Source organism: Arvicanthis niloticus, chromosome 11 (genome assembly GCF_011762505.2).
Source record: "Arvicanthis niloticus isolate mArvNil1 chromosome 11, mArvNil1.pat.X, whole genome shotgun sequence".
NCBI lineage: Eukaryota > Metazoa > Chordata > Mammalia > Rodentia > Muridae > Arvicanthis > Arvicanthis niloticus.
Window position 1 is genome coordinate 44,269,734 of NC_047668.1, and position 15,841 is coordinate 44,285,574.

A 15,841-nucleotide genomic window follows, 5' to 3' on the forward strand; every position below is an offset into this window, starting at 1 on the left:
TATTCTTCTAGCTGGGCTGCCTTGTCTTGCCTCAGTGGTAGAGGATGTTCCTACTCTCACAGAGATTTGATATACCAAGGTGAGGAGATACTCACCAGGACTCCCAGTTGTACAGAAAAGAAGGGGAAGGGGCTCAGGAGAAGAATTGTGGGAAGGAGTGTTTGGGAGGGGGCAGTGAGCTGGATGTAAAGTGAATAAATAAAACAAAATTGGTGATAGAGTTCAAAATTTATTTAATAATATTAAAATACTGATTACTCATTACACATGGTCATACAGACAACTACACATATATGCTGTATGTATTTATTACACCTAAACTCTTAGTTTATCACTTATTTACACAGACATTTCTGAATGAGGATGTGATATGTGTGTGTGGTGTTAAATCTCCCATCTATAATCACCCAGTTGCATGTATAAAAGAAGGGTTCAAATATGAACTTCTAAGTCTTGTGTTCTGAAGCACTGCACTCCTTCTGAGTTTTCTCTCTAACTCTACACACAACTGCATGCATACCAAATCAAACGGCCAATGACATCCTATCTACGTTTTTCAAAGAAACAAAAATACAATGTTTTAATCTGTATACATGATTTAATAGATGAAATGACACCCTTACTAACCATGTCCTTGGTGTTTGTTGCCACAGTAGTTCTGCTTTTCACTTTATAATCTAATATATCACAGATGTTACAAAATTAAATATATTAAAAACTCAAATTGGCATAGTAAGACATCACCCAAATATTACTTGGACAGCATTATAGGTGTTACAGTTAATGAAGTATGCAAATTTGAATGACTTGCAAATGACAATTTTATCCTTGATGGGTATTAACACAAGTAGTATTTTGACGTAATACCAGTCTTTTATGACTTTCAGGGTATATAGAGAAAGTTTCATCACTTTCAGCTGTCCTTCTGAGTTTTCTGGATGCAAGGTGTTGTGTGTTTAAAGAAAAATTCTAATTCTTTTATTTTTAAAGATAAAAACATTAAATATCCATATCAAGTAAATGAAACTGATTTTCATGACATTTAAATTCACGTTAATAGTTAATTTCTTATATCCAACATGGGTGAACAATGTTGCTCTCAGATAACATTTGGTGGCAAGACATAAAGAAATCAGTTATGAGCTGACCAGGAAATTCTCTCCTGTATAGATAGATTTCTTAGTTGTGGAAGGTGTTGTGCTGGGGTTAGGGTAAACAGAGACATCAACGTTTTATATAATGCTATCCTTTGTAAGCTCTAATACCAGTCTTCCAGACATGATGTGCCTACTGATACAAGAGTAGTTAAGACTGCTCATGGGGTATCCAGCTCCACTCTTGATTGGATTTGAACCCCTTTCTTCAGGTAGAAATTCTAAAATGATCATCAAAACCCACAGTTAAGGAAGTCATAGGCCCAAGGAAAGAACCTAATAATTTTGTTTTGCTTAATAATCACTTTTATTAAAGTTCCTTCTCACTATTTATGCTTATATCCATAGATCTGCACTGTCCTCCGTCTTGGTTGAAGACATTTCTTCTTATTGTAGTGGAAAATGGTTATGCGGATGCTCATAGCTGTTTAATGTGCTGAAAATGAGTGACAGCAAGCATCCAGCTATAAAGGAGAGAGCTGAATCAACAACCCTTTCTTGTCAAAATGTTAGGAAACATTTTGGGGAAGGAGGCAGAAAGACAGTAATAGGCAAATGATGAGAAAACCTGTGCACCACTGTTTTCTGGTCCTGACACAATTGTTGTACCTGTGAACTCACAATAGAGGAATTTACCTGAACAAGACCTATGCAAGATAAAGCTAACTAACATTCTAGTATAAGGAGATTCTGCATCATAACTGAGGAGCTATAGGTAGTTGATTTTTCCTGGCAAAGAGAGTCACTTTTCTTTGGGGTTGACCATTGTGAGGCTGTATACACCTCAGTGGATGACCTCACACCTATGGACATGTGAGCAGCACTCATTAGCAAGTCTCTGTTTATAAGAAAATAAATAAAAGTAAAAAGACATTAAGTAGTGAAGATGTGTGGTAAGAGACTGAGGAATAGTTGGGGAGGGGGATCAAGGTGAATACAAACATGATACAATGTATACATGTGTGGAATTTTCAAAATCTCAATTTAGAAAGCCATCCTTTTATTTATTACTTCAAGGATAGGCAGAATGGAATGCTATCTGTAGATACCCTATGATAGATGCCATCATCCGTACATTTATAATAAAACAGCTTCAGGAATTTGTGAGATCACTTGAACATGTCCATATCATAGTGTGACAAGGAATGTTACAGTGCTTTGCAGAGTTACACACGAAAATTAAGAACACACTTTGGCATCTGTCCCAGAGCAAATATGCTGAGACACTGACCATGGAAACTCTGTCAATAGGTCATTTCCTGCTGCTAGGCCACAGGTTGCCCATGTGATAGGTTTTGCCTTTATAAAGCCTAATTTTGTGGCTAATCTCACTTTCCAGAGAAAAATATTCTGCATCATGCTATACTGAAAGGGTTACAGATATATATCAGGTTCGACTTTACAGCTTTCAATTTTTTTTAGACAGTGAAAGAATGCATCACTGATTCTAATATTCAATAAGAAAAATTTCCCATCTAGTAGCTTTGTGATGAGAGTTAACTTTTTTTATCTGGTATTCAGTTTTGAAAAGTTATCCACATGAAAAGAATTGGGAACATACTTTAAATAATCAGCAATTTGAATAACTTAAATAACTTGAATCATCTTTCCATCCAGAACAATTTTTGAGTGATATACTGACTATTTAAAGTTTGAATCCATGACCTTGGTTTTTAAACTTCAGACTAAAATTATGATACCATTGTCAGCAGTTTTATTCTATTATTGTGAAATTTTACTTGCTTGTGTCTTTTGGAAGTCAAATGAATCTCATCTGAAACGGTAGGAACACACAAACAGTGTATCCATGAGGCAGATTGGGGTTAAAGGTAGGAAATTTTTACTGCTACTGACTAGAATGAGTTGCTCTTTCTTAATATATCAGTTGACATTTCATGTGCAGAATTCATGCATTTCTAATAGTCCTCATGAAATGTCAGCCTGTTCAGGAACAGTAGGCTGCTGGAACACAGTTTTCAGTAGCATGGATGGAGGCTCTGCACAGTCCTATTGGAGTCAGTGCCCCAGTGAGGCATCACAGGCCTCTTCTCCAAATATGTGCAGATGAACTCCAAATGCCAACCACAATTCTGTTCTCCATTCTTATCCACAAATTGAGCTCGAAAGTCTACATTTTTCTTTTGCAAAATCTCTGTACCCAAAGTGACAAAGTGAAAAAGAAGTTAAATTTTGCATTAGATTACTTGAATAGAAAAAGACTTTTAAAATTGCAATTGAATAAATCCATTTCATTACCAATCAAAACAACTCATTTGCCTGTAAAATTCTCTTGTCTCCCTTATACCTCAGTCCTACACACACATACACACACACACACACACACACACACACACACCACGTGTTTCATAAACTATACAAGATTGTCTTATGGGGAAGAAAATCTGCATTCTTATTCATTACATAAAAAAAACAAAATGTGTTTCAAACATAATAACAAAGATTTGCAATTGTTTAAAACTTCAATTTATATGAAATTAAACTTTAGGTTTCTGAGGGCCTATTCCAACTCACCAGCTAGTTCTACACTAGTCTTTGAGTAGCACCAAGGACAAGCAATTAATCATGGAAGGCTCAAGAGCCCGGCAATGTGAATGGTTGGCCAATTTTGTTTCTTACAATCTTTGTGACTTTGGGATGTCATTTAATCTATGTGTCTTAATTACCTTATCTAGAACTGTGTGAATGATAATGTCAGTATGTAATTGATGGGTCGGCTCTGAGGAATAACTGAATTAATAGATATAAGATAACTGTTGACTGAGAGAGCAAATGACTTTTTGCCCTATGAGCTTCATACTAAAGGTGCCATGGGGTTAGCAAGCATCTGTTTATGAATGCCATCAAAATACTGAATTTCATGGAGTGTATTTATTATGTTTTATGATTCCTACAAAGGTCACTTGTCCAATGTAGTGTTGCTGGCTTGTTGAATATACTACAGAGGGCTTTGTTTTAGAATACACTGTAATTTATTTTTAGTATTTTGTTTAGTCCAGTATGAACCATAGTTTGGCTAACATCTTCTACATCTGGAATCATTAAACTCAAACCCAAACTTCAATTAGTGTGAACGGGTATTTAATAAAATGTTGACGTGGAAGGCAATAACAAGTCAAAAGATTGATGAGTTTAAATAGATGATAGTTTTTGTGATCCAGGGAGTTCAGAGATTCTGTCAGAAGCACTGTTTCTCAACAGATTCCTGGGAATTAAAACCTTGAGTCGGAGGACTAATGGGAAAGCAGAGACAGAAACAGGGGGGATTTATGTGTCTTCAGTAAAAGTCAATAATGTGATTCTTGATGAGAAAACAAACATTATCTCATATCACCCCCAACCACCCCCCCATACACACACTGTTCTAGATGTTTATATAGAATCTTCTATGGTGCCATTTATCTATGCTACAGTGTGAGGAGCATGGCGTTGTATGTTAGAAGCCTATATTAAATATAATTGCATCTTTGTCACATACATATATACAAATTTGAGATTTTGCTTCAACTTAGTGAATTCAGTTTCTATTGTGTAGACACTAGTAATTTTTTATTCCAATATTTTGTAAGTTCAATAACTACACACATGTCAAAATCCTCTGGAAATTTTGAGAAATTCACTAATTTATGACACCATCATCAACTCTCTCTTACAAAATTTTCTACATTTAATAGGAACACGTGTTAAAGTAAATGCAATTTTAAGGAACTCAAATCTCCCTTGATTTCCAATATAAAGAGTTTGCAATTAATGGTGTCACAATCCCTCTGACGGATGCGTCTAAAGAGAATTCAGCATCTTCATTCAATCCTGTCTCAAAAAAAGATGCTTACTATAGAACTGTATGCATAAATGTTCAAAGAACACTTTTCAAAAGCTATGTAAATTGTCTTTCGAAAATATAAATACATCTGAAAGGAGAAAATCAAGGACTCAAGTAAATTGCTGTCTTTGTGTTCTCTAACAATAAGCCTCTATCAGGACATATAATGACATTTTCAGTTTGCATAGCACCTGTTTAAGTAATCTTGGGCTGAGGAAAAAAAGTGCCCCTTGCAACAGGGCCTGGGCCTGTAGGTATTGGAAACAATGGAAAAAAAAAAAAGGAGCTTTGAATGTTGCCAAACCAGCTTTTTTGCCATGCCATATATATATATATATATATATATATATATATATATATATATATATATTCATATATATATATATATATGAATATTCATATATATATATATATGAATATTCATATATATATGAATATTCATACACATATACATACACATTCATATATATATATATATATATATATATATATATATATATGAATGTGTATGTGTATGTATATGTATATATCACATTTATTGTAGTTACCTACATTAAATAAGTCACACATCAAAAGTTGCTTAGGTTTTCTTTTTGAATGCTAACTACAAAGGTTAAATGATGCATTTAATTTTTGTATTCATTAAGAAAAATAGAACTATTCTTAGACTCTGTTTAAAATTTTGCCAACTGTATTTTTGGCTTTTTGTTTCAAAGTAATCTGTGTGAAAAATTTGGAATTGGTTATTACCCGGAAAGTATCCTGTCCTAGATATGGTCTCAAAAGCCATGAGAACTCGGCAACATTTGCAGCAACTTACTGAGGAAAGAAACTGAACAAGAACATTCTGGGGGATCCATAGAACCCATAGCCAGCGCTAGCACGCCCCGTCCGCTGCTCGCCCCTCCTGCAGTCTGAGGCCTGCGGGTAAGTGCACCCAGGAACCCCCAGACACATTCTGGGGGATCCATAGAACACATAGCCAGCGCTAGCACGCCCCTTCTGCCGCTCGCCCCTCCTCCAGTCTGAGGTCTGCGGGTAAGTGCACCCAGGAGCCCCCCAGACACATTCTGGGGGATCCATAGAACCCATAGCCAGCGCTAGCACGCCCTGTCCACCGCTCGCCCCTCCTGCAGTCTGAGGCCTGTGGGTAAGTGCACCCAGGAACCCCCCAGACACATTCTGGGGGATCCATAGAACCCATAGCCAGCGCTAGCACGCCCCGTCCGCTGCTCGCCCCTCCTGCAGTCTGAGGCCTGCGGGTAAGTGCACCCAGGAGCCCCCCAGACACATTCTGGGGGATCAATAGAACACATAGCCACTGCTAGCACGCCCCTTCCGCCGCTCGCCCCTCCTCCAGTCTGAGGCCTGCGGGTAAGTGCACCCAGGAGCCCCCCAGACACATTCTGGGGGATCCATAGAACACATAGCCAGCGCTAGCACGCCCCTTCCCCTGCTCGCCCCTCTTGCAGTCTGAGGCCTGCGGATAAGTGCACCCAGGAGTCCCCCAGACACATTCTGGGGGATCCATAGAACCCATAGCCAGCACTAGCACGCTCCTTCTGCTGCTCGCCCCCCCCTCTGGTCTGAGGCCTGCAGGGTCTGAGTCCCAGACCAGACCTCTACCAGGTCTGCAGTTGTGTGGACCCCGGATTCCACCTGAGACATACTGGAAGGTCCACTCAACCCAGAGCCACAGAGGAACAACTGAACTCAGAGTGTCAGACAACATACCCTGAGATATCCAAGAGGAGACACTGCACCCAGAACAGCAGACATCTAGCTGGACTGCTACCTTGGAGGCACCATATCCTGAGGCATCCTAGAGATACCACTGTAATCAGGGCAGCTGGAAAAAAAAACCACAAAGACATCTGGACTCCTAGAAGACCAAACAAAAGCGAGACAACTGGAAAGACAGGCTTCAATCAGAGACAGAAGTACAGGTAGCACTAGAATTAACCAGATGGCAAAAGGCAGGCGCAAGAACGTAAGCAACAGAAACCAAAGTTACATGGCATCATCAGAACCCAGTTCCCCCATCATAGCAAGCCCTGAACACCCCATCACACCAGAAAAGCAGGATTCAGAATTAAAATCACTTCTCATGATGATGATAGAGGACTTTAAGAAAGACATAAATAACACTCTCAAAGAACAGATAGAAACCCTTAGAGAGGAAACACAAAAATCCCTTAAGGAATTACAAGAAAATGCAACCAAACAGGAGAAGGAATTAAACAAAACCATGCAGGATCTAAAAACGGAAGTAGAAACAATAAAGAAATCACAAAGGGAGAACACCCTGGAGATAGAAAACTTAAAAAAACGATCAGGAGTCATAGATACAAGTATTACCAACAGAATACAAGAGATGGAAGAGAGAATCTCATGTGCAGAAGATACCATGGAAAACATAGACACAACTGTCAAAGAAAATGCAAAATACAAAAAGCTACTAACCCAAAATATACAAGAAATCCAAGACAGAATGAGAAGGCCAAACCTAAGGATAATAGGAATAGATGAGGGGGAAGACTCCCAACTTAAAGGACCAGTAAATATTCTCAACAAAATTATAGAGGAAAACTTCCCTAACCTAAAGAAAGAGATGTCCATAAATATACAAGAAGCCTACAGAACTCCAAATAGTTTAGACCAGAAAAGAAATACTTCCCGCCACATAATAGTCAAAACATCAAATGTACAAAACAAAGAAAAAATACTAAAAGCAGTAAGGGAAAAAGGCAAAGTAACATATAAAGGCAGACCTATAAGAATTACACCAGACTTCTCACCAGAGACCATAAAAGCCAGAAGATCCTGGACTGATATCATACAGACCCTAAAAGAACATAAATGTCAGCCCAGACTACTATACCCAGCAAAACTGTCAATCATTATTGATGGAGAAACCAAAATATTCCATGACAAATCCAAATTTACACAGTATCTCAACACAAATCCAGCACTTCAAAGGATAATTGGTGGAAAACTCCATCACAAGGAGGGAAACTACAACCTGGAAAAAGCAGGAAAGTAATCTTCCAAAAACCGTAAAAGAAGGTAGCTACACAAACATATCCCCACTGCCAATAACAAAAATAACAGGAAACAACACTCATTTTTCCTTAATATCTCTTAATATCAATGGACTCAATTCTCCAGTAAAAAGACATAGACTATCAGACTGGATACGTAAACAGGACCCAACATTTTGCTGCATTCAGGAAACGCACCTCTGTGGAAAGGACAGACACTACCTCAGAGTAAAAGGTTGGAAAACAATCTACCAAGCAAATGGTCCCAAGAAACAAGCTGGAGTAGCGATTCTAATATCAAATAAAATCAGTTTTCAACCAGAAGTAATCAAAAAAGATAAAGAAGGACACTTCATATTCATGAAAGGAAAAATGTACCAAGAGGAACTTGCAATTCTCAACATCTATGCCCCAAATGTAAGGGCACCCACATACATAAAAGACACTTTACTAAAACTTAAAGCATACATTGCACCCTACACAATAATAGTGGGAGATTTCAACACCCCACTCTCAGCTATGGACAGGTCATGGAAACAGAAACTAAATCGAGACACAATGAAACTAACAGAAGTTATGAACCAATTGGACTTAACTGACATCTATAGAACATTTCACCCTAAAACAAAAGAATACACCTTCTTCTCAGCACCTCATGGTACCTTCTCGAAAATAGACCATATAATTGGTCACAAAACAGGCCTCAACAGATACAAAAAGATTGAAATAATCCCCAGCACCTTATCAGACCACCATGGATTAAGACTTGTCTTTGACATGGACAAAAACATCAGAAAACCGACATACACTTGGCAACTGAACAATGCTCTACTCAATGACAACTTGGTCAAGGAAGAAATTAAGAAAGAAATTAAAGACTTTTTAGATTTAAATGAAAATGAGGACACATCATATCAAAACATGTGGGACTCATTGAAAGCAGTACTAAGAGGAAAAATCATAGCTCTAAGTGCTCACAAAAAGAAAGTGGAAAGAGCATACATCAACAACTTGACAGCAAACCTGAAAGCATTAGAACAAAAAGAAGCTAGTATACCCAAGAGGAGTAGACGGCAGGAAATAATCAAACTCAGGGCTGAAATCAACCAAGTCGAAACAAAAAGAACTATACAAAATATCAACAAAACCAGGAGCTGGTTCTTTGAGAAAATCAACAAGATAGACAAACCCTTAGCCAGACTAACCAAAGGGCGCAGAGACAGCATTCAAATTAATAAAATCAGAACTGAAAAGGGAGACATAACAACAGAAACAGAGGAAATTAAAAAAATTATCAGATCCTACTACAAAGGCCTATACTCAACAAAATTGGAAAATCTGGAGGAAATGGACAATTTTCTAGATAGATACCAGGTACCAAAGTTAAACGAGGAGCAGATAAACCACCTAAACAGTCCCATAACGCCTAAAGAAATAGACACAGTCATTAAAAATCTTCCCACCAAAAAATGTCCGGGGCCAGATGGTTTCAGTGCAGAATTCTTTCAGACCTTCAAGGAAGACCTAATACCAATCCTCTTCAAGTTATTCCATCGAATAGAAACAGAAGGAACACTACCCAATTCATTCTATGAAGCTACCATTACACTCATACCTAAACCACAGAAAGACCCAACAAAGAAAGAGAACTACAGACCAATCTCTCTTATGAATATTGATGCAAAAATACTCAATAAAATTCTCGCAAACCGAATCCAACAACACATCAAAACAATTATCCATCAAGATCAAGTAGGCTTTATCCCAGGAATGCAGGGATGGTTCAATATTCGGAAATCCATCAATGTAATCCACTACATAAATAAACTCAGAGAGAAAAACCACATGGTCATATCACTAGATGCTGAGAAAGCATTTGACAAAATTCAACATCCCTTCATGTTAAAAGTCTTGGAAAGATCAGGAATACAAGGCCCATATCTAAACATAGTAAAAGCAATATACAGCAAGCCAGTAGCCAACATCAAACTAAATGGAGAGAAACTTGAAGCAATCCCACTAAGATCAGGGACTAGGCAAGGCTGCCCACTCTCACCTTACCTATTCAATATAGTACTGGAAGTCTTAGCTAGAGCAATTAGACAACAAAAGGAAGTCAAAGGGATACAGATAGGAAAGGAAGAAGTCAAAATTTCACTATTTGCAGATGATATGATAGTATACTTAAGTGAACCTAAAACTTCCACCAGAGAACTCCTAAACCTGATAAACAACTTTAGCAATGTGGCTGGATATAAAATCAACTCAAACAAATCAGTAGCCTTCCTCTACTCAAAGGATAAACAGGCAGAGAAAGAAATCAGGGAAATGACATCCTTCACAATAGCCACGAATAAAATAAATTATCTTGGAGTGAATCTAACAAAGCAAGTGAAAGATCTGTATGACAAGAACTTCAAGTCTCTCAAGAAAGAAATTGAAGAACATCTCAGAAGATGGAAAGATCTCCCATGCTCCTGGATAGGCAGGATTAATTTAGTAAAAATGGCTATACTGCCAAAAGCAATCTACAGATTCAATGCAATACCCATCAAAATTCCAAATCAATTCTTCATAGAGATAGAAAGAGCAATTTACAAATTCATTTGGAAGAACAAAAAACCTAGGATAGCAAGAACTATTCTCAACAATAAAAGAACCTCTGGGGGAATCACCATTCCGGACCTCAAACTGTACTACAGAGCAGTAGTGATAAAAACTGCTTGGTATTGGTACAGAGACAGAAAGGACGATCAATGGAACAGAATTGAAGACCCAGAAATGAACCCGCATACCTATGGTCACTTGATATTTGACAAGGGAGCTAAATTCATCCAGTGGAAAAAGGACAGCATTTTCAACAAGTGGTGCTGGCTCAACTGGAGGTCAACATGTAGAAGAATGCAAATTAATCCATTCTTATCTCCTTGCACAAAGCTCAACTCCAAGTGGATAAAGGACCTTCACATAAAGCCAGGTACACTGAAAATATTAGAAGAGAAGTTGGGGAAGACCCTCGAACCTAGGCACAGGGGAAAAGTTCCTGAACAGAACACCAATGGCTTATGCTCTAAGATCAAGAATCGACAAATGGGACCTCATCAAATTGCAAAGCTTCTGTAAGGCAAAGGACACTGTCAACAAGACAAAACGGCAACCAACAGATTGGGAAAAGATCATTACCAATCCTACATCTGATAGGGGGCTAATATCTAATATTTACAAAGAACTCAAGAAATTAGACGCCAAACAACAAAATAACCCCATTAAAAAATGGGGTACAGAGCTAAACAAAGAATTCTCAACTGAGGAAACTCAAATGGCCGAGAAGCACCTTAAGAAATGCTCAACATCCTTAGTCATCAGGGAAATGCAAATCAAAACAACACTGAGATACCACCTCACACCAGTCAGAATGGCTAAGATCAAAAACTCAGGTGATAGTAGATGCTGGCGAGGATGTGAAGAAAGAGGAACACTCCTGCATTGTTGGTGGGGTTGCAAGCTGGTACAACCACTTTGGAAGTCAGTCTGGCGGTTCCTCAGAAAATTGGACATAGCACTACCTGAGGACCCAGCTATACCACTTCTGGGTATATACCCAGAAAATGCCTCAACAAATAACAAAGACATATGTTCCACTATGTTCATAGCAGCCCTATTTATAATAGCCAGAAGCTGGAAAGAACCCAGATGCCCTTCAACAGAGGAATGGATACAAAAAATGTGGTACATTTACACAATGGAATATTACTCAGCTATTAAAAATAATGAATTCGAGAAATTCTTAGGTAAATGGATGGATCTAGAAAATATCATCCTGAGTGAGGTAACCCAATCACAAAAGAACACACATGGTATTTACTCACTGATAAGCGGAGATTAGCCCAAAAGTTTGAAACAACAAAGATTCAACTACCAGAAGACAGGAAGCTCATGAAGAAGAAAGAACAAGTGAGGATGCCTAGGTCTTTCTTAGAAGGAGTAACTAAATAACCAAGGGAGCAAATATGGAGACACAGTGTGGGTCAGAATCATAAGGGGGGGTTGTAGGGAGACCATTGTGTCTGGGTATTCATTCCATAGGCAGTCACCAAAAATAGACGCTGATAGGGATGTCAGGATGGGAAAGCTGACAGCAGCCTGATAAGGCTGTCTCCTTAGAGGTCTCTCAGAGTCGGACATACCCAGAGACAGATACCCACAGCTATCCATTAATCTGATCAAAGTTGCCAATGGAGGAGTTAGAGAGTAAATTGAGGGAACCGTGAACCATACGGGCTGGTGGCCCTGTGAGGAGAGCAAGAATACCAACCAGCCAGAGCTCCCCAGGGTCTAAACCACCAGCCCAGGTGCACATAGGGAGAGACACATGACTCCAGCTGTATATGTAGGGGAGGATGGCCCTGTTGGGCATAGGTGGGAGACAAGATCATTGGTACCCTGAAGGCTGAGCACTGAGGGGGGGGGAATCTGAGGGTGGGGAGGGAGGCTGGGGGTAGGTGGGTAACACCTTCATAGAGGCAGGAGGAGGGGGGATGGGATAAGGGGTTCCTGGGTGGTGGGGGAAATATGGTAAGGGGATAAAATTTGAAATGTAAATATTATATCCAATAAAAGAGGGGAAAAATAGAAAAGTGGTTAGAACCAACATTCTTAATAAAATGTCAGCCCTCTTTAAAAAAAAAAACTATCTTGATACTAAAATTTGTTTTGAGAATTGTATATTGCAGAATGATCAGCCTTGGTGTATCTACTCAACAAGCAAGCTGGGCAGACCTGCTCAAACCTCTGAGGTCCGTGAATTCCATCTGGAGGCAGCGAAGACACAGCATCAGAGGATTGTCAACTTGCTCTCCCCTCCCCCCACTCCTCTTCTAATATCTCAACGCCCATAATCAGCTTGAAGAAGCTAATGATGAGTCAGCGCCCCTATTCCCAGGGCATGGGGACTAAGGTGGTAAATGTTGGGCTGTCTCCCTAGGGAAAAGTAGTGGTTTTGTCAGAATAGAGAGGACTAGCTAGGGTTTATTGCATAGCCATAAGCTATTAGTAGAAATCTGTATAATTAATATCAAGATGAAGATAAAATTCTTAAATGGCACCAATTTACTTTGTTTACAAATTTTAAGGTTTTCATTGGCATGAGCTTCTTAGTGATATAAGAGTGAGATGAATATTGTTACTCTCATAGGCATTGTACCAGTATAACACACTTAGGAATACAAAGCTTAGACCCAGTCCTTCTTTAACTTTTTTAACTGATTTGAGATGGTCAGCCTGTGAGTTAAGGGACTATAGCAAATTCATGACTTGGAGTTTATTATAAGGGTGTTCTCTATGTTTTATTTAGAAATAGCTGAGTGGAGTTAACAGGCAACAGTCCAGATTACCTTACATGGATAGCTGGTTTTCAAAACATCAGAAATCCTTAGAATTGACATGACAAACATTTCAGTATTAATGTTCATTTTCATTAGAGACCTGTCTGCTCCGGACAGCTTCCTATGTTAAATTCTAAGAAGAAATTGAGCATCCTTGGAGTTACTCCAGTTGTGGTGAGACAGCCACTAGGCAAGAATTGCCACTTTCCTTCTACAGACAAATTACTGTCCAGAAAAGGACACACTTGCAGAATAGTCAAGTGATTATATCTGCCTAGACAGAGTAATCAGCCCTTAATAATTCTGCAGCACTAAGGTCTGTCAGATGATCCTGGGCCAGAAGGCAGAAGAACAGATGCTCCAACGTTTTGAAGTAGAGCGAGTGTCCAGGTGTTCAGAGGTCTCTATAAATTGGCTAAGTTTTAGAAGCTATGCTTTGTGCTTCCCACAATTATAGTCAACTCAGTCATTCTGGATTTCTGATGGGGTTGAAAACTTATAGCTATTTACTTTGAGAGAAAAGATCTGAGTGTATGGTCATCAGCTGACATTCATCCTAAAGCCAAGGAAAAAGCCAGGTTCAGAACTAAGTGTTTTAGTTAGGATAGATGACAGAGGTGCTGGTTAGTCAACAAAAGGATGGACTGGGTATTAGGACTATCTTGTACCTCACTGGTACAAATAGGCATAATTATGCTCTAATTGTATTTTGAGAGAAAAGTTTCCTTTTAACAGGAAGGGTGATGTGTAGGAGGAGCTAAGGTGGGAGGAGTACTGAGAGGAAGAAAAGGAGTAAGAAGAGGAGAAGAAGAAGGAGAGGAGAAGCTAGGTGATGAAAGAGAGATAGAGGGGGGAGACAGGGAGACAGATGTTCATGTATCTCCACCAGTCAAAGATAGTTGATATATCTAGGTTGGGTAGTGGGTTACACCTCTGATTGAACAATACCAAACTTATAAAGCCTATGATTAACATTTCTTAAAAAAATGTATAAATGCAAAATGAAAAGGGGGCATGGGATAGGGGTTTTCTAAGGGGGGGGGGGGGAATGGGGAAACGGGATGGTATCTGAAGTGTAAATGAAAGATCTAATAAAAAAAAAAAAAAAAAACTGAACAAGAAACCAGCAGCTATTTGGCTGCTCATCACATACTTCCTTGTCCTGTTGCTCAAGTTCATTGCATCCCTCACTTTTGCTAATAAGTATTGAGCAAGTGTCACAGTTATAATGAGTACTTTGTTATAATTTATCGGAATCCGAGCTTTTATTACTCAGAGTAGTAGCTGGGGATAGAAGTGATAGTTTGTACCTGGTGCCCACTTCACTCTTTGATTTTATAATTCTTTTAAATGTATGGACTGATGTCCTTCATTTATGTGGTTGACATTAACTTGACCAATTAATAGAAAGTCAAATTGGTAGTAATTTACACTTGTTTTTAAAGCAACAACAATTTTAAAGCATCAAAATGTCTAGCTATACATTGGAGACATTTGTAAGAACTAGGTGTGGATCCAAGGCCTATGTTTTGAAGGTCTTTAAAGAGAAGTCAAATAGTTACAAACTTTTTTCATTTCCTCTCTTCTGAAAAATGGACAAAATAATGAATCTTTAAAATTTGTAGTAAGCATCAACCAGTGTCTAAAGGATATGTACTTCTCTCACCATGGTCAAATGTTCACGTGGCTGAAATACACATGGGATTGTATATAACTGTATGATTACTTTCTAGAATTTTAATGGAAATAATTACCTTGTTTTAAGTTTTAATAATTTAAAAATAACATTTTGATATACATTCTGTAATTATTAATTATTTGATCGTCAGATGCCCATATTCTATAACAGATGGCTCTATTTTCATTCTGACACCGTAGGTCCTAGGAGTCTGGGCTTTAAACAGATTTCTACAAGTATTTAACTATGGATAAAGAATAAATCTTATTCTGGTAATCACTCAAATATATTATAAGTAAATCCCAACTCAGTGTAAGGTAGCACACACACACACACACACACACACACACACACACACACGCACACAAAGCAGTGGCAATCATTTGTAGTGAGAACTCTTTACCTTGATAGAAACATTTAATTTAATAAGTGACTATTCCAAGAAAGGCAGTCTGCCAAGTATAATCAAAGATAAATTGATAACTCAGGAGGTGTGCCCACCATATTCTAGTTGGAAATACTAATATAAAACAGCAAAGAATAACTTTCTAGATAATATGTTCATTGCAGTCAATTATGAAATTGTCATATGGTCTAAGAAAAATATGTAGATGATTTCATTCAAACCAGAAAAAAACGCTTTCTGTCAAATATCAGCAGTATTGGATATCATTCCCTAATAGTAATAGTAAAGACTGAACGTTAAAACTCTGTAACACTGCATCTATACTTAGTAATCTAAC